At 44.5% G+C, this 26,854-nt stretch overlaps 1 long non-coding RNA gene across 1 annotated transcript in view; it reads left to right on the top strand.

The window, feature by feature from the left end:
- Positions 1 to 4,160: 4,160 nt before the first annotated feature.
- LOC132211006 (uncharacterized) overlaps positions 4,161 to 26,854 on the top strand; it is a 112,965-nt gene continuing 90,271 nt past the window's right edge. Inside the window, exon 1 of the long non-coding RNA XR_009447287.1 lies at positions 4,161 to 4,333. This is a non-coding gene — a long non-coding RNA (uncharacterized LOC132211006). The remainder of the gene's footprint in view (positions 4,334 to 26,854) is intronic.

The following is a 26,854-nucleotide window of genomic DNA, read 5'->3' as shown; positions in this document are numbered from 1 at the left end:
TTGTGCGCAGTGCTCCCATAATGATTTTGCTGTTTCCATTTAGGCCTCCTCTAGCCTCATATTTTGTTTATAAGGTCCATTACCAATTCTGTTTGCCTTGGACCATTAACTCTTTCATGTTTTGTCTCTCCTACTTTCTGTCTATCACAGACCTTGCCTTTTGACCTGCCCTCACTCCTCCCCATTCATTTTCTGGGGTCTTTCAATGTGACTCAGTGCATTGAACATGGGCCAGTTCTAATAAAAGATCAGTGACCCAAAATGTTAGCTCTTTTAGAGTCTTAGAATCAGAGCCATGCAGCATGGAAACAGTCTGTTTGCCCCGACTTGACCATTCCGATCAGGTTTCCTAAACTGAACTAGTCCCATATGCCTGCATTTGGCACCTATCCCTCTGAACCTTTCCTATCCATGTATCTGTCCAAAAGATTTTTAAATGTTGCAATTGTACTCATCTCCACCACTTCCTCTGGCAGCTCATTCCACATATGCGCCATCCTCTGTGTGGAAAAGTTGTTCTTCAAGTCCCTTTTAAATCTTTCCCTTCTCACCTTAAAACTCAGCGCTATAGTTTTGGACTTCCCTACCTGGGGAGTCTGTTAACCCTCTTGATTTTACAAACCTCTATAAGGTCAACCCTCAGCCTCCTATGCTCCAGGGAAAAACATCCCAGCCTATCCAGCCTCTCCTTATAACTTAAACCCTCTAGTCTCGGTAACATACTTGCAAACCATTTTTGCACTATTTCCACATTAATAACATCCTCCCTGCAGTAGGGCAACCAGAATTGAATGCAGTACTCCAAAACTGGCCTACAAATGTCTTCTACAGCAGAAACATGACATCTCAACTCCAATACTCAATGCTATGACCAATGAAGGCAACCATGCCAAATGCCCTCTTCACCACCTGGTCTACCTGAGACACCATTTTCAAAGAACTAAGTCCCTGCGCTCGTCAGTCTCTCGGTTCAAGAACGGTTCCCAAGGCTTTACATTAACTGCCTTTATCCACATGTGCCACCTGACGAACATTTCTAGTATTTTCTGTTTTGACAAGCTTGTTGTTTTTCTGAGTTCTAGGCTCAATGTTGGTCAAATACCAGCTTCAGCTCAGTGGACATTACACTCGCCTTGGTGTCAGAGAGGAATCAGATAACTTGAGTACTTACACAACATCTATGCTGAGAAGTTGTTGCAACATTGAGCGAGTGCTACACTTTCAGCGGTGTACTGTTTCAAATGAGATACTGGATCATGTCCCTGGTTGCCCTGTGACTGAACGCAAAAGATTCAGGAACACTGTTCAGAGACAGCACCCAGTGGTCTGGCCAACATGTATCCTACAATCAACACTAAAGACAATCTGATTGTTATATATGTGCTAGTTTGTGGTGGTTAAATTAGCAGCTGTGCTTCCACATCAAAACTGTGTCAGCTCTTCAAAGGACTTAATTGGCCTTAATGCACTTTGTGGTGAAAGGACCTTCATAAACTAATTAATTTTCTATTGCAACGCAGTGGTCAGGGCATGCTCACTGTGAGTTACTTTGTCCAAATGAAGATTTCAGGTGGGAGTCACCTGATGCAAACTGTTTTCTTCCTAGTAACAAACAACAAATGGAGAACGCTTGTGGTACAGTAGTAGTGCCCTGACCCCTGGGCTGGGAGGCCCAGATTCAGGTTCCACCTGCTCCAGAGATGTGTAATAACATCTCTGAACAGATTGATTAGAAAAATAGGTTAAAAATGACATAGTTGGAGAGCTCTTCTGGTACAATGATAATGTCCCTACTCCTGGATAAGGAGGACTGGATTCAAGCCCCACCTGCTCCAGATTACATCTCTGAACAGGTTGATTAGAAGAATAAGGCTAATAAGAGAAACACAATTGGGACCGAAGTAACACATTTACTGCATTGCTCTTTCTACAATGTTCGTAATTGTGATTATACTGGTTTCTAAGACCAACCATGGCAAAACAAGTCAAGTTGGCTCAGTAGAGGCGAGTAATTTGCAGAAAGAGTACAAATGTGAAACATATGGTTGATATTCATCAGTTATCTCTGCCTCTGTCAGTGAGGAATTCATGCATCACAAAGTGAAAGTAAACAGATAGAGTGAACTTTCTAAAGCAGTTATTAGAAACAAATCCTTTCAAAAATGTGCTCTGTCTTGGATGCACTTAGAGATCTGAACTGGAGATGGAACATATGCCACATTAGGCACAGTGTGCCAGCAATATCATTGCTGATACACAGAGTACAGAGAGACAACAGCAACAGTTTGCATTTACATGACAGCCCTGGTAGAAAAGAAAATACCTCCAGCTTTACTGAGGAGAGAATTTTGCTGAGCTGAGGCAGGAGGGTCGTGGAGGGTTGACCTAGAAACAGACAACAAAGGGGATCTGAGAAAGCTGAGCAGGAGATGGAGAAACAATGGGAATTCCAGAAGGCGTGGCCCAGAAAACCCAAGACAAGGCCGACAACGGTGCGCCGAAAGGTTGTGCTCAAGGTGGATAAATCCTGGGGTTGTGCTCGAGAGGTTCAGAAGGAGAAGGGCAGATGACATCAGAGAGAGCTGTAAACACCAAGATGATCATATTTGTTGTGAATACAGTGAACAGGAGTCTATTTAAGTTGAAGCTTGGGTGATGGGTAGTGGTATTTTGTTGTTGATATGTGAATCTTTTTCACTGCATAGTTGCAGCAATGGAGCCTGTTAGCCCATTTGGGAGGAAGACCAACATGTGGTTCAGAATGACTCCAACAGCATGCGTCCAGTTCCGGTTTCAGTAGAATTAGACTTGGGATCTGACTCCACGCTCTGGCCTGAGAACTGAAACAACAGCAAACCATGGCTGAGCAAAACCAGCAATGAAACCTGCTCCAGAAGACAATGAGTCAACAAGCTGAATCACAATTGAATCCATTTGCAGGAAGTGTGTGTAGTTATCCTGGTCCATACTTCCGTGTGTTGATGAGTGTCGGTGCATTTTTATTTTGTGCATATGTATTGTGCCCTGCCTGGAATGCCCATATTTGGGAACTGAAGTATAATGGGATTGTGAGTACAGCATAGGTCTGTGGAGTTCACATATGAGTACGTGTTTTTGCCCTGGTGATGGGACACCAGCTGTGCCTGTGTCGGTGGTGGTGGGAGTCAAAGTTGAAGGTGATGGATGGGGTACTAATCACATGAGCTGTTTTGTCCTGGATTGTGTTGAGCTTCTTGTGTGTTGTTGGAGCTGCACCAATGCAATGGAAAATTCCATCACGCTCTTGACTTGTGCCTCGTAGATAGTGGGCAGGCTTTGGCGAGACAGGACATGAGTTATTCATCACAGAATTTCCAGCCTTTGATTTGCTGTTGTAGCCACAATATTTATATGGCTGCCCAGTTCAGTTTCTGTCCAATATGATTGATGGCAGATTGACAGATGGTAATGTCATGGAACACTTGGGGTTGGTTAGATTCTCTGTCATTGGAGAGGGACAATGGTTAGACACTTGTTCAAATACCACGAATAGAGCTCCTTCTGGATGTAGTTATTGTCTGAATTTACATGCAGTGACACATCTGCCAATGTGGATTTAATGCTGAGATGCAGCATAGCAAAGCTGTATGCACCATCTAGCTGCATAGACAGACTAAACACTGACACTGTAGACAGACTGAACACCAACACTGAACACTCCCATTGTAGACAGACTGAATACTGACACTGTAGACAGATTGAACACTCTCACTGAATACAGACTCCAATCATTGACACTAAACTCCCACTAAATACTGATACTACACAATGACGCTGAACACTGACGCTAGACTCAGACATTAAATATTGACACTATCCACTGGCACGAGACACTGAACTGGACACTGACGGTAAACACTCCCACTGAATATCAGAGCTAAATGATCACCCCGAACACTCCCAATGAAAACAGACATTGAATACTGACACTGAACATTGACACAGAACAGTGACACTAAACACTGGAACTGAACACAGTCACAAAACAGTGAACTTGACACTGAAACTGAGACTGAACACTGAAACAAAACACATCCATTGAACACGCCTACTGAACTCTGACTCAGAACTCTGACATTAAACGCGCCTGCTGAACACCGATACTGACTTTGAAACTGACACTAAACACTGACGCTGAAATCTGATGCTGAACACTGATAATGAGGACTGACAGTGGACACTGACACTGGCCCTGAACATTCAGACCATGACCAACAATTGGTATTAGTGGTGGAATTCCAGGATTTTGACCGGTGATAGTGAAGGAATGGCGAAATATTTCCAAGTCAGGATGGTGAGTGGTGCGGAGGGGAACATGTAAATGTCAGTGTTCCCATGTATTGGCTGGCTTTGTCCTTCGGGGTGGTAAAGGTAGCAGAATTGGAAGGTAATACTTAAGGAGCTGTGGTGACATTCTTCAGTGAATCTTGTAGATGGTGCTCACTGTGGCCACAGTACAACTGTGGAGAAGGGAGTGAAAGCTGAAGATGATCAATGAGGTGTCAATCAAACAGACTGCCTTACCCTGGTGCTTCTCACTGCTAGAGTAATGGGAACAGGTGGCATTTCTTTGACTGCGCAGGTCAAAAATAAAACCAGTTTTATAAAATGACTAACATCGCAATTACCTTATTCTGCACACATCCCCCAATGGCCAAATGTGCAGCCACACGCTGTGAATGTGTTTTTAGATAAGTACATGTGGGTGTGCTCTTGTGAAGTGTGTATATGTTTGTGTAGTATTTGTGTAATGTGTGGGGACGTGTTTATGTAGTGTGTATGGGTGTATGACTATATAGTGTGTGTCGGTGTATTTGTGTAGTGTGTATGGGTATATGATTGTATGGTGTGTGTTGGTGTGTGTGTGGGTGTGACTGTGTAGTGTATGTGTGACTGTTTAGTATTTGTGTGTTTGTGAAGTATTTGTGGGTATGTGTTTGTGTAGTGTGTGTTGTGTGACTGTGTAGTGGGTGTATGATTGTGTACTGTGTGTGTGATTGTGTATTGTGTGTGCATGTGGGAATGGGTTTGTTTACTGTGCGCGTGTGGGTATGTGTTTGTGTCCTGTGTCCGTGTGGGTATGAGTTTGTGTACTGTGTGCACATGGGTATGGGTTTGTGTACAGTGTGTGTGTGGGTATGGGTTTGTTTACTGTGTGTGTGTGGGTATGAGTTTGTGTACTGTGTGTGTGGGTATGGGTTTGTGTACTGTGTGCGTTTGGGTATGGGTTTGTGTACAGTGTGGGAATTGGTTTGTGTAGTGTGTGTGTGGGTATGGGTTTGTGTACAGTGTGTGTGTGGGTATGGGTTTGTTTACTGTGTGTGTGTGGGGTGTATGACTATATAGTGTGTGTCGGTGTATTTGTGTAGTGTGTATGGGTATATGATTGTATGGTGTGTGTTGGTGTGTGTGTGGGTGTGACTGTGTAGTGTATGTGTGACTGTTTAGTATTTGTGTGTTTGTGAAGTATTTGTGGGTATGTGTTTGTGTAGTGTGTGTTGTGTGACTGTGTAGTGGGTGTATGATTGTGTACTGTGTGTGTGATTGTGTATTGTGTGTGCATGTGGGAATGGGTTTGTTTACTGTGCGCGTGTGGGTATGTGTTTGTGTCCTGTGTCCGTGTGGGTATGAGTTTGTGTACTGTGTGCACATGGGTATGAGTTTGTGTACTGTGTGTGCAGTTATGGGTTTGTGTACAGTGTGTGTGTGGGTATGGGTTTGTTTACTGTGTGTGTGTGGGTATGAGTTTGTGTACTGTGTGTGGGTATGGGTTTGTGTACTGTGTGCGTTTGGGTATGGGTTTGTGTACAGTGTGGGAATTGGTTTGTGTAGTGTGTGTGTGGGTATGGGTTTGTGTACAGTGTGTGTGTGGGTATGGGTTTGTTTACTGTGTGTGTGTGGGTATGGGTTTGTGTAGTGTGTGTGTGGGTATGGGTTTGTGTACTGTGTGCGTGTGGGTATGGGTTTGTGTACAATGTGGGTATGGGTTTGAGTACTGTGTGTGTGTGGGTATGGGTTTATGTACTGTGTGTGTGTGGGTATGGGTTTGTGTACTGTGTGTGTGTGGGTATGGGTTTGTTTACTGTGTGCATGTGGGTATGGGTTTGTGTACAGTGTGGGTATGGGTTTGTGTACTGTGTACAGTGTGGGTATGGGTTTGTGTACAGTGTGGGTATGGGTTTGTGTACTGTGTGTGTGTGGGTATGGGTTTGTGTACAGTGTGGGTATGGGTTTGTATACTGTGTACAGTGTGGGTATGGGTTTGTGTACTGTGTACAGTGTGGGTATGGGTTTATGTACTGTGTGCGTGTGGGTATGGGCGTGTGTGGGTATGTGTTTGTGTCCTGTGTCCGTGTGGGTATGAGTTTGTGTACTGTGTGCACATGGGTATGAGTTTGTGTACTATATGTGTGTGGGTATGGGTTTGAGTACTGTGTGTGTGTGGGTATGGGTTTGTGTACAGTGTGGGAATTGGTTTGTGTACTGTGTGCGTGTGGGTATGGGTTTGTGTACTGTGTGTGTGTGGGTATGGGTTTGTGTACTGTGTGGGAATTGGTTTGTGTACTCTGTGCGCGTGGGAATTGGTTTGTGTACTGTGTGTGTGTGGGTATGGGTTTATGTACTGCGTGCGTGTGGGTATGGGTTTTTGTACAGTGTGGGTATGGGTTTGTGTACTGTGTGCATGTGGGTATAGGTTTATGTATTGTGTGTGTGTGGGTATGGGTTTGTGTACAGTGTGGGAATTGGTTTGTGTACTGTGTGTGTTTGGGTATGGGCTTATGTACAATGTGGGTATGGGTTTGTGTACTGTGTGTGTGGGTATGGGCTTATGTACAGTGTGGCTATGGGGTTGTGTACTGTGTGTGTGTGGGTATGGGTTTGTGTACAGTGTGGGTATGGGTTTGTGTACTGTGTGCGTGTGGGTATGGGTTTATGTACAGTGTGTGTGTGTGGGTATGGGTTTATGTACAGTGTGGGTGTGGGTTTGTGTACTCTGTGTGTTTGGGTATGGGTGTGTGTACTGTGTGTGTGTGGGTATGGGTTTGTGTACAGTTTGGGTATGGGTTTGTGTACTGTGTGCGTGTGGGTATGGGTTTGTGTACAGTGTGACTATGGGTTTGTGTACTGTGTGTGTGGGTATGGGTTTATGTACTGTGTGTGTGTGGGTATGGGTTTGTGTACAGTGTGGGTATGGGTTTGTGTACTGTGTGCATGTGGGTATGGGTTTATGTACTGTGTGTGTGTGGGTATGGGTTTGTGTACAGTGTGACCATGGGTTTGTGTACTGTGTGTGTGTGGGTATGGGTTTATGTACAGTGTGGGTATGGGTTTGTGTACTGTGTGCATGTGGGTATGGGTTTGTGTACAGTGTGCGTGTGGGTATGGGTTTGTGTACAGTGTGGGTATGGGTTTGTGTACAGTGTGGTAATGGGTTTGTGTACTGTGTGTGTGTGGGTATGGGTTTGTGTACTGTGTGCGTGGGTATGGGTTTGTGTACTGTGTGCATGTGGGTATGCGTTTATGTACTGTGTGTGTGGGTTTGGGTTTGTGTACAGTGTGGGAATGGGTTTGTGTACTCTGTGTGTGTGGGTATGGGTTTGTGTACTGTGTGTGTGTGGGTATGGGTTTGTGTACTGTGTGTGTGGGTATGGGTTTATGTACTGTGTGCGTGTAGGTATGGGTTTGTGTACTGTGTGTGTGGGTATAGGTTTGTGTACAGTGTGGGTGTGGGTTTGTGTACTCTGTGTGTTTGGGTATGGGTTTGTGTACTGTGTGTGTGGGTATGGGTTTGTGTACAGTTTGGGTATGGGTTTGTGTACTGTGTGCGTGTGGGTATGGGTTTGTGTACAGTGTGGGTATGGGTTTGTGTACTGTGTGCGTGTGGGTATGGGTTTGTGTACAGTGTACGTGTGGGTATGGGTTTGTGTACAGTGTGGGTATGGGTTTGTGTACTGTGTGTGTGTGGGTATGGGTTTATGTACTGTGTGTGTGTGGGTTTGTGTACTCTGTGTGTGTGGGTATGGGTTTGTGTACAGTGTGGGTAAGGGTTGTGTACTGTGTGGGTATGGGTTTGTGTACTGTGTGTGTGTGTGTGGGTATGGGTTTATGTACTGTGTGCGTGTGGGTATGAGTTTGTGTACTCTGTGTGTATGGGTATGGGTTTGTGTACAGTGTGGGTATGGGTTTGTGTACTGTGTATGTGGGTATGAGTTTGTGTACTCTGTGTGTGTGGGTATGGGTTTGTGTACAGTGTGGGTATGGGTTTGTGTACTGTGTGTGTGGGTATGCGTTTGTGTACAGTGTGGGTATGGGTTTGTGTACTGTGTGTGTGTGGGTATGAGTTTGTGTACTGTGTGCATGTGGGTATGCGTTTATGTACTGTGTGTGTGGGTATGGGTTTGTGTACAGTTTGGGTATGGGTTTGTGTCCTGTGTGCGTGTGGGTATGGTTTTGTGTACAGTGTGGGAATGGGTTTGTGTACTCTGTGTGTGTGGGTATGGGTTTGTGTACTGTGTGTGTGTGGGTATGGGTTTGTGTACAATGTGGGTATGGGTTTGTGTACTGTGTGCGTGTGGCTATGGGTTTTTGTACTGTGTGCGTGTGGGTATGGGTTTATGTACTGTGTGTGTGTGGGTATGGGTTTATGCACTGTGTGCGTGTGGGTATGGGTTTGTGTACAATGTGGGTAAGGGTTTGTGTACAGTGTGGGAATGGGTTTGTGTACAGTGTGCGTGTGGGTATGGGTTTGTGTACAGTGTGTGTGTGGGTATGGGTTTGTGTACAGTGTGGGTAAGGGTTTGTGTACTGTGTGTGTGTGGGTATGGGTTTATGCACTGTGTGCGTGTGGGTATGGGTTTGTGTACTGTGTGCGTGTGTGTATGGGTTTGTGTACAGTGTGGGTATGGGTTTATGTACTGTGTGTGTGTGGGCATGAGTTTGTGTACAGTGTGCATGTGGGTATGGGTTTGTGTACTGTGTGCATGTGGGTATGAGTTTGTTTACTGTGTGCGTGTGGGTATGGGTTTGTGTACTGTGTGTGTGTGGGTATGAGTTTGTTTACTGTGTGCGTGTGGGTATGGGTTTGTGTACTGTGTGTGTGTGGGTATGGGTTTGTGTACTGTGTGCGTGTGGGTATGGGTTTGTGTACTGTGTGTGTGTGGGTATGGGTTTGTTTACTGTGTGCGTGTGGGTATGGGTTTGTGTACTGTGTGCATGTGGGTATGGGTTTGTGTACTGTGTGCATGTGGGTATGGGTTTGTGTACTGTGTGTGTGTGGGTATGGGTTTGTGTACTGTGTGTGTGGGTATGGGTTTGTGTACTGTGTGTGTGTCGGTATGAGTTTGTTTACTGTGATCATTTGGGTATGGGTTTGTGCAGTGTGTGCGGGTGTGTGAGTAATGTTTATGAAATAAGGGTTTGTGTTTTCAGGGGTTTGGATGTGTGTAGTCCATGTGTGTGTAGTGTATAACTGTGTTTAGGGGTTTGTGTTTGTGTAATATATGTGGGTGTGTGTTTGTGTGGTATGTGTGGGTTTGTATTTGAGTAGTGTGCATTTGGGACTGTGTGGGTTTTTGTGCATGTAATGTGCACTTACATGTGGATGTGTTTAGAGGGTCTGTGTTTGAGTGCGTGTAGCATATGTTTTTGTGTGTGGGCATTCTGTACCTGCGCTCATGTAGTGTGTATTTAGGGGTTAGTCCATCCACATGTGTGTATAGTCTGTGTCTGTGTTTAGGGATTTATGTTTGTGCGTCTATAGAGCATGTGTGGAGTTTATGTGCATGTGTGTGTATAGTGTGGGAGGCTGTATTTGTTGCGTTACATGTAAAATATATTCACATGTATACTTAAGTGTGTGGCTGCAAGTTTGAACATGGGTAAGCGAGGGCCTAGGGTAACAATGCTCTCAATTCCCCATTATGACTAGAAAAGATTAAAATCTATCTTAATTTTCCCTAAAGTTGGAAATAGGTAACCAGCTGCCATGCCATCATGAGCTCTTCTACTGTATTATGATCACATTCCGGTAATGACTTCATCCTTCAGTCACCGGGTGTTGCATCATTGGTATTCCAGGTATAAGGCAACGAGGAGTTAGAGGAATGTGATTGTAAGTGGTTTATGGGAAAAGGAAAGAAACAACACAATTCTCCGAAGAGATTAGTTGACAAAGACAAGGGGGGATGGGGACGCAGAAGGATTAAGTTCATTACAGTTCTCATAAAATTAACAACATGTTTCAGACAATCTAGTAAGTTAAGGGAAAGCAAAGTGTCCCTTTGTGGACTCAGCAAGGCTCTGACATGAAACAAAATGTGAAAATGCTTAGATAAATTCACAATACTGCAGATGCTGAGATCAGAAGAAAAACAAAGTGCTGGAGAATTTCAGAGGGATGCTGGCAGCATCTATGCAGGGAGAAACAGAGTTAATGTTTCAAGTCTAATGTGATTCTTCTTCAGATCTAGAAGAAGGTTTTGTTCTGATGAAGAGTCATATTGGACTTGAAATGTTAACTCTGTTTTTATCTCCACAGATGCTGCCAGACCTGCTGAGATTCTCCAGCGCACTCTGCTTTTAGATGTGAAAATGATTTGTCTTATCCTTGCTGTGACCCTTTCACTTTCTCCTGCAGCCAATTCAGTTCCCCCCAATTCCTGAGTCACAGACTGTTCTGCAAGTTGAAAAGCCAATGGTCAAACTCAGTTGGCAGGAAGTATCCCCAGTGTGACGGCAGTTTTCTGGATTAGTTTTTCCCTCCCACGCCCTTCAGGAGAGAAGAACAGCAAAAGATTACAATTGTAAGCCAAGGTTTTTCACAGTCACTAAGGCAGATGTCAGATCAGGAGACACAGAGTATTTCCCTCTTAAAGTGCACACCATGCACGATCCAGAGTAATGCATTTAATTCAAATGCATTGAGAAGAATGAAGGGGGTTATCTTACAGAAATATATAAAGTTATGAAGGGAATAGATAAGGTAGAAGCAGGGAAGTTGTTTCTAATGGCGGATGAAACTAGAACTAGGGAGCAATAGCCTCAAAATAAGGGGGAGCAGATTTAGGGCTGAGTGGAGGAGGAACTCCTTCACCCAAAAGATTGTGAATCTGTAGAATTTTCTTCCCAGAGAGGTAGTAGAGGCTATATTCTTGCCCGTTTTCTACCTTATTGTCCTAATGGCATTAATTTAGACTGAGATCCATGCATATTAGCATCTTTAACCTTTCCTGGGATTTGGGAGTCATTGACAATGGCCGAGCCTTGCATCCATTTGAGCTTAATAGCTTGCCAGCCTATTTTAGAGGGCAGTTACAAAGCCATCACATTGCTGTGGGTTCGGAGTAGGATGTTGAATGTGTCGTGGTGGCAACTACAACCAGCTTGTGGTAGTTTTTATCACCAAGTGAGTCTTAACAAGAACAGGTTCTGCCTTAAACAAGATGTGGTGTATCACATGATAGCAAATAGGTATCAGTTACATTAGCAAAGACAGACGTTGTTACCAAAAACTGCAAGGGGACCAGGACAAGATGTTTTCACTCTACAAGATCCTAAACTGTTCCCACTCGAGTTGGTAAGTCATTGTTAGATTGAGTGGAGCTTAGTGCAGTCTCCAAAATTAATCTTTTCAGAACTATTACTTTACACAGCATAGACAAGAACATGTAAGCCTGGCAGATTTACTTCCCTAAACAGTCAGGTGGGCTTTTAGAACCAAGGACCATTTCATAGTCACCATTGCCCAGACTAATTTTCAATTCCGGACTTTAATTCATTCCAATTACCACTGCGCGCTCCAGTGGGAATTGAACCTATGTACCCACATCACGTGCCTGGGCCTCAAGATTACTAGCCCAGTGACAATACCATTAGGCCACCATTTTCCATATAGTAGACCACCAGCGACCCCAACGCTAACGTCCCTGTTCCTCTTTCAGAGTTACTGCTTACCCTTCTCTAGGAGAAGAAGAAGCATCTTGCATTTAGATAGCACCTCCCTTCATCCACCTCCCTTAAGGACTTTTTGGATAACGAGTGACTGCTGAAGAGTAGGAACAGTTTTACATGTTCAGCAAGATCCTAAAATGTTAAAAATCCAATTATCTTATGAGTGATTTTGATTGAGGTCATCAAGGTCACTGGGAATGTTTCTCCAAATCTCTGCTACTCAGAGATGAGGTGGTGTTCCGATTAAATATCCCATTGGAAAGACGGTACTTCCGACATTCCTTCAAAGCAGCACCTGTGCGTTGTCCTATGTTTTGTGATCAAACCTCTGAAGGCAGATATTTGTTGACAATGTGCTAATTTCAAGGCGAGCATGATACAAGCTTGATACAATTGAATGTCAGTCTCACTGGTGACCATGCCGGTTTGGATCTACAGATAAAGTGACTATGATGGATCATGGAAATGAGATGAACCTCTTCTTCCTGAAAATGAGGTGGAGACATACTAAATCTTGGCCTTCATAAAGGGTTTGGATAAATACCTGGAAAGAATAAATATGCATGCTTCCAAGGTAAAGGCTAGGCAGTGGGACTAACTGAGTTTTTACTTATTTATTCATTTGTTTTAATGTGGGCATCGCTGACTGGCCAGCATTTATTGCCCATCCCTAGTTGGCCCCTTGAGAAGGTGGTGGTGAGCTGCCTTCTTGAACTGCTGCAGTCCACCTGCTGTATGTTGAGCCAGAATGTCATTAGGGAGGGAGTTCCAGGACTTTGAACCAGCAATAGTGAAGGAACAGTTATATATTTCCAAGTCAGAATGGTGGGTGGTTTGGAGGAGAACTTGAATATGGTGGCATCCCCATGTATCTGCTGCCCCTGTCCTTCTAGATGGAAGTGATTGTGGGTTTGGAAGGTGCTGACTGAGGATCTTTGGTGAATTTCTGCAGCACATCTTATAGATAGCATACATAGCTGTCAGTGGGCATTGGTGGTGGAGTGGGTGGATGCTTGTGGATATGGTGCCACTACCCTTGACATTCAAGATCTGGATGGTGTGGAGCTTCTTGAGTGTTGTTGAAGCTGCACCCATCCAGGCAAGTGGGGAGCGTTCCATCACAGTCCTTACTTAATCCCTGCAGATGGCAGAAAAGCCCTGGGGAGTTAGGAGATGAGTTACTCATTGCAGTTTTCCTAGCCTCTGACTTGCTGTTTAGCCCCTGTGTTTATGTGGTCAGTGTGGCTGAGTTTCTGGTTAACAATAACCCCCAGGATGTTGATTGTGAGGGACTCAGTGATGGTAACACCATTGAAAGTCAAGGGGCAGTGGTTAGATTGTCTCTTACTGGTGATGGTCATAGCCTGGTGTTTGTGTGGCACAAATGTTACTTGCCACTTTGTCAGCTCAAGCCTGGCTATTGCCCAGATCTTGTTGCATGTGAACATGGACTGCTTGAGTTGTTTTTACTGACGATGGACTGAGTAGCCTCTTCCTCTGAGGTGATCACTCTTTGATTCTATGATTCTGAGACTGCAGTGGGCTTGATTGTGATGGTCGCTGCAGTTGAATAGCTAATTGCGATGCTTCAGACAGAAACATTTTTATAAGGCACATGGTGTGGGGCGGAGGTGGGGCTTGTCTCCAGGCGCCATAGAAGGAATGGTCAAAAAGAATGGTAAAATAACATAGCCCATGGTAAGAAATTGAGCTTTCTTAACAAATTTTTCAGGCATACGAAACCTCCCCTAAAGATTCCTCTTTCACAATTCCTACAGCTCCTGAGGGTTAAATCCTGTGGTGCTGTGCAGTCAGAATTACAGAAGTGTTCGATTATCCTGACTCTATTCTTGGGAATGATGTCAGTGAGGCTCTGATCTCACAGGAGTGACTCATCTCTGGATCATTGCCAGCATCTGACAGGACTGAATTATTCGAACATCAGAGAGGGCCAGAGCTCAGACATGCACACATATAGACTGCAGGATTCGATTATTATTCTCGCAAAATGATCGTGACGTCTCTCCCCCTCTCCTGAGGAAACAGGACTTTTTGTTAAACGAATCTGAGTCATTTCTTACCCTGGCACTATCACTATTTGCCAATCACTGGCTGCCTGGCACACATCTTTCTATACCTCCTGACATGAGGGAAATGAAAGCCCTGAAGCTACTGGCAGCTGCTGTAATTTACTACAAAATAAGGAAGAAAAGCACACGCATATTGCCTCACATTCTAGACAGGAGATGTTTGTGAAACAAAATTGTGTTGCCCTTCCGAAAGTGCCCTTTCTCTTGTTTGTTATCGAAGTGTCTGTAAATAGAGGGTTCGACACTGCAATTCAAGCTGTCTTCGCAGGATAACAAGGCCAGCAAAATGCAAACAAAATTTTGGGGTGAATTTCTACAGGGAAGAAAGGATTTAAAACAGCTGATAAGCTATCTAGAACCTTGCTGAGGTGACAATATTTTGTAAAATTTTGGTCTCATGATGGAAAAATGCAAACATATCACATTGGAAAATTCATGAAAGAAAGACTTACAAAGACAATGTACAAACTGAGAGGCTGGGCCCCGGAAAAGAAAAGGCCAGGGTGAGGGGGTGACTGAATTAACATGGAATCAGCGAATTGCTATACTGCTGAAGAAGGCAATTTGGCCCATCATACCTGCGCTGGCTCTGTTATCCAGTTCGTCTCTCTTATCCAATGTCAATCTCCTGCCTTTTCCTCTTATACCTGAGCACCATTTCTATCCAATTCATCACTAATCCCCTCTTGACTGACTCTGTTGAACCTGCCTCCAATACATTTCCAGTCAGTCATACCAGGCCCCAACTCCTCACTGAGGTAACACAGTGTAGAGCTGGATGAACACAGCAGGCCAGGCAGCATCAGAGGAGCAGGAAAGCTGACGTTTCGGGTCAGGACCCTGCTTCAGACCCTTTTTGCTGCTTTTGCTTGGCCTGCTGTGTTCCTCCATCTCCACACCTTGTTATCTCAGATTCTAGCATCGGCAGTTCCCACTATCTCTCACTGAGGTAAAATGGTTTTGCTCACACATACAGTCGTAGAGATATACAGCACAGGAACAGACCCTTCAGTCCAGATTTTCCATGCTGACCACGTATCCTAAATTAAACTAGTCCCATTTGCCAGCATTTGGCCCATATCTGTCTGAACCCTTCCTACTCATGTACCCATCAAGTTCCTTTTAAATGTTGTAATTGCACCAGCCTCCACCACTGCCTCTGGCAGGTCATTCCATATGACACCATCCTCTGCGTGAAAGGTCTCTCAAATCTTTCTCCTCTCGGCTTAAACCTATGCTGGTTTTGAATCCCCGATCCTGGGGGAAAAGACCTCGGCTATTCCCCCTTTCCATGCCCCTCACGTTTTAATAAACTTCTATAAGTCACCCTTCAGTGTCCGATGCTCCAGGGAAAATGGCCCCAGCCTATTCAGCGTGTCCCTATGGTTCAAATCTTCCAATACCGGCAACATCCTTACGCACTTTCAAGTTTAGCAATGTCTCTCCTGTAGCAGGGAGACCAGAATTGCAACACGACCTCACAACTCATGTAGTCAATGCACTGACCAATAAAGACAAACATTGCAAATGCCTTCTTCACTACCCTATATACCTGCAACTGTACCCCAAGGTCTCTGCTTGGCAACACTCTCCAGGATCTTACCATACATTTGCTTCTTTTGCATATCACTCTAAATCCATACCCTCTTGCTCTTTTTCTTTCTTTTACAAATGGGGGCAGCTTCACCCAATTTACTCGCTCCCTGGCCCATTCATCATTTTGAAATCTTCTCCGAGTTTGCTCCCAGCCACCTTCTTTCCATGGAGACCAGTCCCAACTTAATAAATCTGTCCTCATCGCTATTCTTGTAAGCTGCTTTTGCATTCACTCCAAAGAAATCACATCCTCTTACAACGTGATACCCACAATTGTACACAATACTCCAGCTGAGGTCTAACAGGTGTCATGAAGAGGCTTGGCATCACCTCCTTGCTCTTGTCCTCTATGTCACTATTAATAAAGCCAAGAACTCTGTACGCTTTATTAACTGCTGCCTCCACCAGATCTGCAACTTTCAATGAACTGTATACACAACACCCACAGCCCTCTGTTCCTGCACTCCTTTCAATACATTGTGAAATGGTTTCAGTACATAGATACAAATAAGATTTTTCTACTTAGGAGAATGAGGGCGTCACTGATAAAATGGAAAGGTAATAATCTGCATTCCTGAAGAACCAGATGTTTCGGAGGGGGTACAGGACATTCTGAAGGGGGAGGGTGAACAGCCACTTGACATGGTACACATCAGTACAAGCAACGTGGGTTAAAACCAGGGATGAGGTCCTAAAGGCAGAATACGTGGCTGCAAAGATAATGTCAGGGGGAGCGTTTCAGATTCCCGGGGCATTGAGTCCAGGTCTGGGGGGAGGTGGGACCTGCACAAACTGGAAGGGTTACAACTGGGCAGGACTGGGACTGATGTTCTAGGGGCAGTGTTTGCTCGAGCAATTGGGGAGGGTTTAAACTAATACACTGGGGCATGGGAACTTAGGAAAAGCGTCAGAGAGGAAGGCAGCAAGGACAAAAACAAAAGCTAGAAAAGGGAATAAGGAAAGAGATAGGCTGAGAAACCAAGGATAAGGTTCAAACAGGGCTATTGAGAGAAATAAGGAGGAGACAAACACTGCTAAAAGGACAAACCTAAAGGTCTTATGCCTTAATGAGTGGTACATCTGTAATAAAGTGGACGAGCTAATTGCACAAATAGATGTAAACAGGTACAATATAATTGGGATTATGAAGATATGGCTGCAGGGTGACCAGGGTGGGAACAGAATGTCCCAGGATATTCAGTATTTAGAAAGGATAGGTAAAAAGGAAAAGGTGGTGGAGTTGCATTGCTGGTTAAAGAAGAAATTAACACAATAGTGAGAAAGGACATTAGCTCACACAATAGTCTATATGGGTCGAGTTGAGAAATACCAAAGGGCAAAAAACATTAGTAAGTGTCATACATAGGCCCCCAAACTACAGTGGTGATGTCGAGAATGGCATTAAACAGCAAATTAGAGATGCATGTGATAAGGGAATATTGGTGATCGTGGGTGATTTTAATCTGCACATAGAATGGGCAAATCAAATTAGCCACAATGCCGTAGAGGAGGAATTCCTGGATTGTATACAGGATTGTTTTCTTGGCCAATATATGGAGGAATCACCTAAGAGCAGACCATCTTAGACTGGGTGCTCTGTAAAGAGAAGGGAGTCATTGCCAAGCTGGCTGTGCAAGATTCTTTGAGGATGTGCGACCATAACATGACAGAATTTTTTATCAAGGTGGAGAGTGAGGTTGTGATTCAGAGACGGGGTTGCTGAAACTTAATGAAGGAAACTACAAGAGGTGAGGTGTGAGTTTTCCTTGATAGACTGGGGAGAGTTACTTAGAGGATGACAGTGGATGAGCAATGGCAAACATTCAAGAAACACACTGGGGAGACTGCAACAATTGTTTATTCCTGTCTGTCTCAAAAGCAAAATTGGTAAGAGGGCCAATCCATGGCTTACAAAGGAAATAAGAGATAATATCTGATCCAACGAAGAAACATACAGATTGGCCAAGAAAAATAATAAATCTGACAATTGGGAGCAGTTTAGAATTTAGCAAAGAAGGGCCAAAGCAGAGAGACATGCACGAGAATTCCTAGAGGCATGGCATTCCAACCGGAACTCCATCAACAAACACATTGATTTGGAGCCAATCTACCATCCTCTGAGAAAAAGAACAGGAAATGACATCACCAACGCAGGAAATGACATCACCAAACCAAGGAACCCTAAACAGATAAATAGAAAGCGGGACATAACAACAGTGCTTCACCGGAGGCTCACTGATGATGTTACCTAGCATGGTGACAAAATGTCTAAAAACTAACCTTCCAGCTCAGTGAACAAACTCACATCCAGAAACTCAACCTGAGCTACAAATCTTCTCAAAACTCGCTGGCCAAAGGATTGTTTAAGAAGGGAAAGTAGGGTACAAAAGTAAGCTTGCAGGGAACATAAAAACTGACAGTAAGAGTTCCTATGGGTACATGAAGAGAACGAAATTGGTGAAGATAAATGTAGGTCCCCTACAGGCAGAAACAGGGGAATGTATAATAGGGGACAAAGAAATGTCTGAGGATCCAAATGCATACTTTGGTTCTGTTTTTGCAAAAGGACACAAATCAGATACTAGAAATGTTGGAGAATCCAAGAATTAGTGAGAGGAAAGAACTGAGGGACCGCAATATTAGTAGAGAAACGGTTCTGGGAAATTGTTGGGATTGAAGGTGGATAAATCCCCAGGGCATGATAATCTACATCCCAGAGTACTTAAGGAAGTAGCTCTAAAAATAGTGGATGCGTTGGTGGTCATCTTCCAGGATTGTATAGACTCTAGAACAGACCCCGCACATTGGAGGGTGGCTAATGTCACTCCAATATTCCAAAAGGAAGGAAGAGAGAAAACAGGGAATTACAGACCAGTGAGCCTAACATTGGTAGTGGGGAAGATTCTTGAATCCTTTGTCAAGGATTTTATAGTAGGGCATTTAGAAAGCAATGGCTGGATCAAACAGAGTCACCATGGGTTTATGAAGGGGAAATCATGCTTTACAAATCTGTTGGAATTCTGTGAAGATGTAACTAGTAGAGTTGACAGGGGGGAACCAGCTGATGTAGCATATTTGGACTTTCAGAAAGCATTTGACAAAGTCCTACATAAGTGATTAATGTGCAAGATTAGAGCACACAGGATTGGGGGAAGTGTATTGAGATGGATAGGAAACTGATTGGCAGAGAGAAAACAAAGAGTGGGAATTAATGGGTCTTTTTCAAATTGGCAGGCAGTAAATAGTGGGGTGCCACAGGGATCGGTGCTAGGACCCCAGCTATCCACAATGTATATTAATGATTTGGATGAAGGAACAAAACGTAATATCTCCAAGTTTGCAAGTTGGGTGGGAGGGTGAACTGTGACGAGGATGCAGAGATCCTTCAATGCGATCTGGACAGGTTGGGTGAGTTGGAAAATCAATGGCAGATGCAGCATAATTTGGAAAAATGTGAGATTATTCACTTAGGGGGCAATAACAAGAAGGAAGATTACTACCTGAATCGCTGGAAATTAGGGAGAGGGGAGTGTGCAGTGGGACCTGGGTGTCCTTGTGCACCATTCACTGAAGGTAAACATGCAGGTGCAGCAGGCGGTAAAGAAGGCAAATGGTGTGTTGGACTTCATTGCGAGAGGTTTCGAGTGTAGGTGCAGGGATGTGTTGTCGCAGTTGTGCAGGGCCTTAGTGAGGCCATATCTGGAATATTACATACAGTTTGGTCTCCTTTTCTGAGGAAGGATGCTCCTGCTCTTGAGGGAGTGCAGCAAGGGTTTACCAGGCTGATTTCAAGGATGGGGTCATCTGACATATGAGGAGAGATTGACTAGGTTAGGATTGTTTTTGCTGGAGTTCAGACAAATGAGGGGGGATCTTATAGATACTTATAAAATTCTTAAAGGGCTGGGTAGAGTAGGTGCAGGGAGGATGTTCCTGATGGTGGGTGTGTCCAGAACCAGGGGTCACAGTATGAGGATTCAGTGTTGATGATTTAGGATGGAGATGAAGAGACATTTCTTCACCCAAAGAGTGGTGAGCCTGTGGAATTCATTACCGAAGGAAGTAGTTGATGCCAAAACATTGAAAGCCTTCAAAAGGCAGCTAGGTATAGCACTTGGGGTGAATGGGATCAAAGGTTATGGAGAGAAAGCAGGATTAGGCTATTGAGTTGGATGATCAGCCGCAATTGTGAAGAATGGCAGAGAAAGCTTGAAGGGCCGAATGGCCTCCTCCTGCTCCTATCTGCTATGTTTCTACGTTTTTACATGAGAAAGGAATGGAGGAAATTGTTAACAGGGTTAAATAAAACGTATGGATGGCAGTGAATGAAGACCATATACACCAGCACAGTGTTTGCACTAAATAGATGTTTCCTGTTGCTGTTATACTCGTTATCGAACCCAAAACTATCCAAACGATAGCCAATTACCAAATCATTTGTGACTCACTGACCATGCGTAATTAATGTTTATATTATTGTTATTATTTGGGAACTTGGGTTCTGAGTAGAGGGTTTTTATTTCAGTTGACTGAAAACGACTTCCACTTTTAGGAGTCAGAAGCTGATTTTTCTGTGAAATTCTGTGGCTTAAGCTACGTACCTAGACCAGCTACCATTTGAGGTCACTGCTGAAGTATTTATTAATTTATAATTTCCAACCAGAGAGGGTGAGGGGGACAGATGGAGGTGTGTCACGACCGGGTTCGGTTCAGAGAGAAAAGATCCAGAGCAGCAGACAAACAGTTGAGTTTTGGCAGCTTTCAGCCCATCAGAGTTGGAAAGAATTATTAGGTTGATTTCACAGTCCAAATTGACAGGGCACATATGAGACTCGAGTCTCCGCAGCATGCACTAAGTGGCCAATAAAAATGTCTGATCAAGCCCAACAAATACACCACTCACTGAAATAGGTTGGGATCACTGTCTTTAACAAGTAATCCAATTGTGCACTCACCTGAGAGAGAGTATTGGGGTTTATTCTTTGCATTAGTGCAGCACTTCCCAAACTTTTTTCTAACCATCACCTACTTTCCAGCCTTGGAAATTGTCATGACACTTCAGTGAGGTCCGGAGAGTGGGGGGGTCCTTAAGAAGGGATAGAGAGCGGGTGAAGTGGTGATGGGCACAGACCAGCAGTGTGGATTGGAGGCTGGTGACAGCAGGGGTGTGGGCTATTGTAATGAAATCAAAACTCCATGGTGGCCATGTAATGAGCTAGTGCAGACACAATGGACCGAATGGCCTCCCAATGTGCCCTAACATTTCTGTCATTTATTGGTGCCTTGGAAATTAGGACCCCAAGATTTCAGCCTGTGAAACCTCCTCCCACTAGCCCAAACTTTGGGAAACCTGGTATTAGAGGCACTCACTCGACAGTCCCTTGTGGGCTACCATGAATGGAGAGGGGGAAATTTGAGTGGCTTCCAAAAATCTTAATTTTGCCAATATTAGGAACAATTTACTTGCAGCTCTCAAACAATGCACCAGCCACAAGGCAGGAAACAGGATACCTGCCTCAATCTGACATAAAACATGCACGGTCGGGGATTCAAAATAAGCCAAATAATGATATTCCACCATCAGGGCCTGCTGCCGTGCTTTGAAAGGCACAAGTAGAAAGTGAAGCAATTAGATATAATCCTCTAAAGCAAACGAGGTTCTGAATAGGTTGAGCTGTGCTTTGAGCCCTGTTTATTCATTTAGTCCAGCAAGGCTTTTCTTGATGTTGGGAGCAACTTGTTGCATTTGTCTGAGGTTGCAGGGAGATACCTATTAATGGAGTTTGTTGCTAGTTGGCATCCTCATTAACTGCACTCTTGCCTCATTAATATGCAGCTTCCTATGTTATCCTTTCCCCCACAAGGAAATGGGATGCCTACATTTCTCAAAGTGGAATTCTGGGAAGGCATAGGGCAACTCTAACTCACTGCTTCTCACTCCATTTTGGGTTACAAGGCCACCATCTCAGGGCATGTTCCAAGGGGCACAGACCCTGGCATCAGACACTTGTCAGTCTCTGCATCGTCATGGCACATCACCGGTCCACATGAACCACATTGCAGCATGGCGATGTGGCATCGTGAGGCAGACTGGCAGCTGTCATTGTGACACTGTAGCAAGGGCACTCAGTGCAGGGGCAGGCACCCAGCTCATGGACTGGACCAGGCTGCATCTGAGAGATCTTTGTCCATCTTCTGAGCACCCGACTCGCCTTGAGCCTTTCTCTGCATTCTCACAGCATCCTTGCCTTGCCCTATCTTGCTGTGCTTTTTATCCCCTCAGCCAGAAATACTGAGCTTGTTCAAAACCACAGGAAGTGCCCTGGTTTGTGCCTGGCAGGAAGCTTGCCAACCCTGATTGTTGGCAGCGCTCAGGCAAGGTAAGGGATGCATTTTTCAGTCGCAGTGATCTGGTTCTCTGCAGCTGTAACATTCCTCGCTCCATTCTATTACCCCAATGCACTTTGTATGGTGTGAGCTGCCTGAACTGCACGCAAAACAAAACTTCTCACTGTATCTAGATACCTGTGGCAATAACAAATCAAATCAGATCATATCAAAAAATCAATGGCAGTCTCTGATGCGAGTCCAGGGCATGGGCACTGTCAAATGGGTCACTTGGAGTGGTCGGGTCCCCACATCTTAAGACATGAGGAACCGAATGTCAGGCACTCAGACACCAGCCATGGGTCTCGAGGCCCTACAGTGTGCTGTTTCCTCCATAAATGAGAGAAAGGGAGGTATTAAGGGTGATGGAAGTGGGTGGCAATGCTGCTGGAGGTGAGGTGTGCAGAGTGAGTGAGTGAGTAAGCAGCATAAAAACCATGTTTGGGGCTGAGTGACAGCGAGTGAGGGGAGACATTACAGGCAAGAGTGAAAGTGGTTGAGACTTGGGTGGGAAGGTGGGTGCAGTAACAGAGAGTGAGAGTGAGGTAGCAGATAGAAAGTGGTGGCACCTACCCTGGTGAAGCAAGAAATATCATAGGCACTCTATGCTGCTGGGCATTCCTACAAATGATAGAGATTGCATGAACCTTGGTGGCACCGGGAGCAGACTGGCAGTGTCTGGCATTGGAGCGTCCCCTTCCAGCCCTTCTGTCCATCATCACATTCGCCAGGACCTCCAAGTGCCTGTCCAAAAAGTGAGCACTGCCTTCCCCTTTTCTGGAGAGAATGCTGCAAAACACCAATGTCACAAAATACACTTGAGGCACTGAGTGCATTTAAGACAGGGATAGATAGGTTCTTGATTAGCGAGGTCAATAAAGGTTATGGGGAGAAGGCAGGAGAATGGGCTCAAAACATATCAGCCATGACCAAATGGTGGAGCTGATGGAATGGGCGGAATTGCCTAATGTGGCTCTTATATCTTAAATCATGCAGGGCAGCTTTAGACTGACAGTGCCACTCTGGGTACACACACAAAAGCCTTTTAAACTTGGCACCAGAGCTAACGATGCCAACCCATTTTGGATTACCCAGGCAGCGGTGAAATCTTTCTGTGACGGTGAGTGGGAGAATCAGGCTAGCTTCATATACAAGAGGGCACCATAGGGGTGTGGTACACAGCTAGTGAGGTGTATTCATTATGATCTTTATTTGTGATTCAGATGAAGGTACCAAGGAAGCTGTTTGCAGCTTCGTGTCTGATACCAAGCTGTGTGGAGGTGTTAAATCCTTGGTTCAGAAAAAAATCATAATCAGATCTGGAGACAATCAGAAATGGACAAACATAATTACGTGAAGTAAGCTCACCCTGCCTATTGGGTTCATAGTTCTTCAAGTTATAAGGTCCTTCATCTTGGGAATCCCGTATGAATTTCTACTGGACTCCCTGTTCCACCCATATAGAATTATAAAATAAATAGTCATACAGTATGGAAACAGGCCTTTTGATCCAACTATTCTATGCTGATCATGTTCCCAAAATAAACTAGTCCCACCTGCCAGCATTTGGCCCAGATCCTTCCAAACCTTTCTCCTCTCACCTTAAAAAAAACCCTACAGTTTTGAACTCCCCCACCCTAATGAAAGGCCCTTGTCATTCACCTTCCCCATTCTCCTCATGATTTTATAAGCCTCAATAAGGTCATACTTCAACCTCCTACACTCCAGTGAAAAGAATTCCCAGCCTACCCAGCTTTTTGGCTTGTGACACGTCACTCAGTTGCTATGCCAACATGCAGTTCTCTATGCATCATCATTTGGAACTGCAGGGTGTGATGAGAAAAGCTCTATAGTGCTACTGGTGTGTGTTGTAAGGATTTTCAAGTTGCTACTCGACCTGTTTGTCTCCATCTTCCTGGCCATCAGGACTTGGGCTTTCACAGAGGGATGCTCGAGAAATTCAGCACATGGAGAAAGTTAGTGTTTCAAGTCCAGTGTAAGAGTCTTCAGAACACTGTCCTGGACTTGATGATTCACCTTTAAAATGCGGTCCTGAATTTGCAGCCTAGATTTAGGGCTCAGACACATGGATGTGACCTGCTTTTGACATGGCTGGAGTCCACCAACAGACAAAATCATAAAATTAGATTATCTGGTCATTATGATACAATTATCTGTTGGAATTTGCTGCCTTATTTATGAAGACTTTTGACAGTTCTATCTATCTACTCTGTTTTCACTGACAGTGGGGGGATAGGGTAACCAGCAAACATGAGTTTAAAATAATTGATTAAAAGAGGGGATTGTGAGAATTCATTTTGCAGACATCTAAGCTCAGAAAATCCCTGCAGTGTGAAAACAAGTCATTCAGCCCACATCAACTCTCTGAAGGTCATCGTATCCAGACCTACCCCCTGCCCTATCCCTGTAAATCTGCATTTCTCATCGCTAATCCACCGAACCTGCACACCTTTGGACTGTGGGACGAAACCAGAGCATGCAGAAGAAACACACACAGATGCAGGGAACATGTGCAAACCCCATACAGACAGTCGCCCGGGGTGGAATCAAGCCCAGATCCCTAGTGCTGTGAGGCAGCAGTCCTAACCACTGAGCCACCGTACCGCTCCTGCCTTGATCTGGAATGAGTTGTCTGAAAGGAAGCAGAAGTAGCTTTGAAAGTAATTTGCAAAAGGGAAACCTTACAATGAAGAGCACAGGATTAACTGATCAGCAGTTTCAAAGAATCAGAAATGATCCGTTGATTACAATGTGACTACACCTCAAAAATACTTCATCAACCAGAAGTTGATTTGGAACATCTTCCAGTCACAAAAGTGCTACAAACCAAAATATTTTCTTAAACCGAGAGTTATTACCCTAAACCTCAAATTTTCCTCACTGTCAACCCATGTCTCTTCTCAGCTCAAAATGTGTGTACTTGTTGTCTTTTAAAAATCAAATGATTGTTTTTCTTTATTTGCTCGTAGGATGTGGGTATCACTGACTGGGCCAGCATTTATTGTCCTGGGAGAAGGTGGTGATGGGCTGCCTGCTGGACATCCTGATGTCCATGTGATGTTAGGGACACCCACAATGTTGCTAGGGAAGGAGGCCCAGCATTCCTTCAGAGTCACTCAGCGACACTGGGGGGAATGACGATATGTTTCCAAATCAGGATGGTGGCAGCCTTGAGGGGAACGTGCAGTGATTCAATTAGATTGTCCAAAATAACAGAGATCGGTTAGTGAGAGAACACCAGTAATTGGACTATTGAGCCCCATCAATGTAAAAGTGAAGCGGGCTGGTTGTGACCTCCTCCTGATGTCACCATGCAGCAATCAGGAATGTGGTGCGATGGGAACAAATGAACCACATATATATAACATTCCCTTTAAGATGCACATATTTGTGTGGCACATGTCAATCTTAAAGCGACTGCACAGTATGACAAACTATCTTCAGCAAAACACTATTTAAAAGGAACAATTACTATATATCATTGATAAAGGACAGAATCCTTACATATTTCAGTACTTTTTTTTAACAGAGCTACACATTACAAGCATATGTTAACAAGAGCGCTCTCAGTCTGTCTCTATTTTGTAGGAATTAAAACTCACCATCTACTCAAAACTAAACCGAATTAATATGCAATTAACAACACAAACTGCATGCAGAACAGACTGCTGATCACTAACTTCCAGCCAAGTTAAACTTCACACCACTGTTCTCTTCCTCTTCTAAGACTCAGGAGGGTCTTTTCTGTAGGGAGGGGAGTTCAAAACATGGGGGCATATTTTTAAGATGAGACGAGAAAAATTTAAAAGGGGCATGAGGGCCAACTGTTTTATACAGATAGTGGTTGGTATGTGGCAGAGGAAGTGTCGGATGCAGGTACGACATTTAAAAGACATTTGAATAAGTTCATGAATTTTTTTATTCATTTGCAGGATGTGGGTGTCGCTGGCTGGGCCAGCATTTATTGCCCGTCCCTAGTTGCCCTTGAGAAGGTGGTGGTGAGCTGCCTTCTTGAATTGCTGCAGTCCACCTGCTGTAGATAGACCCACAATGCCATGAGGGAGGGAATTGCAGGATTTTAACCCAGTGAGGGTGATATATTTCCAAGTCAGGATGGTGAGTGACTTGGAGGGCAACTTGAAGATAGTGGCATTCCCCATGTGGCTGCTGCCCTTGTCCTTCTAGATGGAGGTGGTTGTGGGTTTGGAAGTCGCTGTCTGAGGATCTTCGGTGAATTTCTGCAGTGTGTCTTGTAGATAGTACACACTGCTGCTACTGAGCGTCGGTGGTGGAAGGAGTGGTTGGTTGTGGCAATCAAGTGAGCTGCTTTGTCCTAGATGGTGTCAAACTTCTTGAATGTTGTTGGAGCTGCACTCATCCAGGCAAGTGGGGAGTGTTCCATCACACTCCTGGCTTGTGCCTTGTTGGTGGTGAGCAGGCTTTGGGGAGTCAGGAAGCGAGTTACTCACCGCAATAATTCTAGCTCTTGCAGCCACTGTGTTTATGTGGTAAGTCCAGTTACGTTCTTGGTCAATGAAATCCCCCAGGGTGTCAATGGTGGGTGAATTCAGTGATGTGAACACTATTGAATGTCGAGGGACAGTGGTTAGATTGTCTTTTATTGGTGATGGTCATAGCCTGGCATTTGTGTGGCACGAATGTCACTTGACATTTGTCAGCCCAAGCCTGGATATTGTCCAGAACATTGTACAATTATTGGCAAACATCTTCACTTCTGACCTTATGATGGAGTGAAGGTCATTGATGAAGCA

Source organism: Stegostoma tigrinum, chromosome 26 (assembly GCF_030684315.1).
Source record: "Stegostoma tigrinum isolate sSteTig4 chromosome 26, sSteTig4.hap1, whole genome shotgun sequence".
NCBI classification, from domain to species: Eukaryota; Metazoa; Chordata; class Chondrichthyes; order Orectolobiformes; family Stegostomatidae; genus Stegostoma; species Stegostoma tigrinum.
This window is presented reverse-complemented; position numbering and strand designations above follow the sequence as displayed.